The sequence below is a fragment of the Mastomys coucha genome, chromosome X (assembly GCF_008632895.1).
Source record: "Mastomys coucha isolate ucsf_1 chromosome X, UCSF_Mcou_1, whole genome shotgun sequence".
Classification (NCBI taxonomy): domain Eukaryota; kingdom Metazoa; phylum Chordata; class Mammalia; order Rodentia; family Muridae; genus Mastomys; species Mastomys coucha.
The window spans coordinates 70,200,806-70,201,258 of record NC_045030.1 but is presented as its reverse complement, the minus strand read 5'-3'; positions in this window follow the sequence as shown (position 1 = coordinate 70,201,258).

Genomic DNA, 453 nt, shown 5'->3' with positions numbered 1-453 from the left:
GAGGGTGGCAAGACATTAGGTGAGGGTAAGAATTTGGTTCCTTATATGTGATAATTTGGAAGAGCATTCATCTCAGAAAAATGAAAACCATAGTATAGTGTAAAAACATGAAATAAACAATACTACTAATAGAGAGGCTGAGATAGGAGAAGCAAGATTTCAAGACCCTTATGTTATATACAGCAAGACACTGTCACAAACAAACAAGCTGACAGTGTATATAGATTGTACAATGTTGGATATATTTCTCCAATTACTGAAGTAGAGAGATCATTGGATGACAATCAACAAATTTCCAATTCCTCATATTATTGGATTTCAATCGATTAGGATATGTTGGTAACATTAATTTTCAAATGAATATATTAAGAAGAGTAATTGTCAATTCTTGTTGTTTTTGTTGTAAGAGGTAGAATTAGGTTTGTGTGGATTTGTTGAAAGATTACCTTCTTG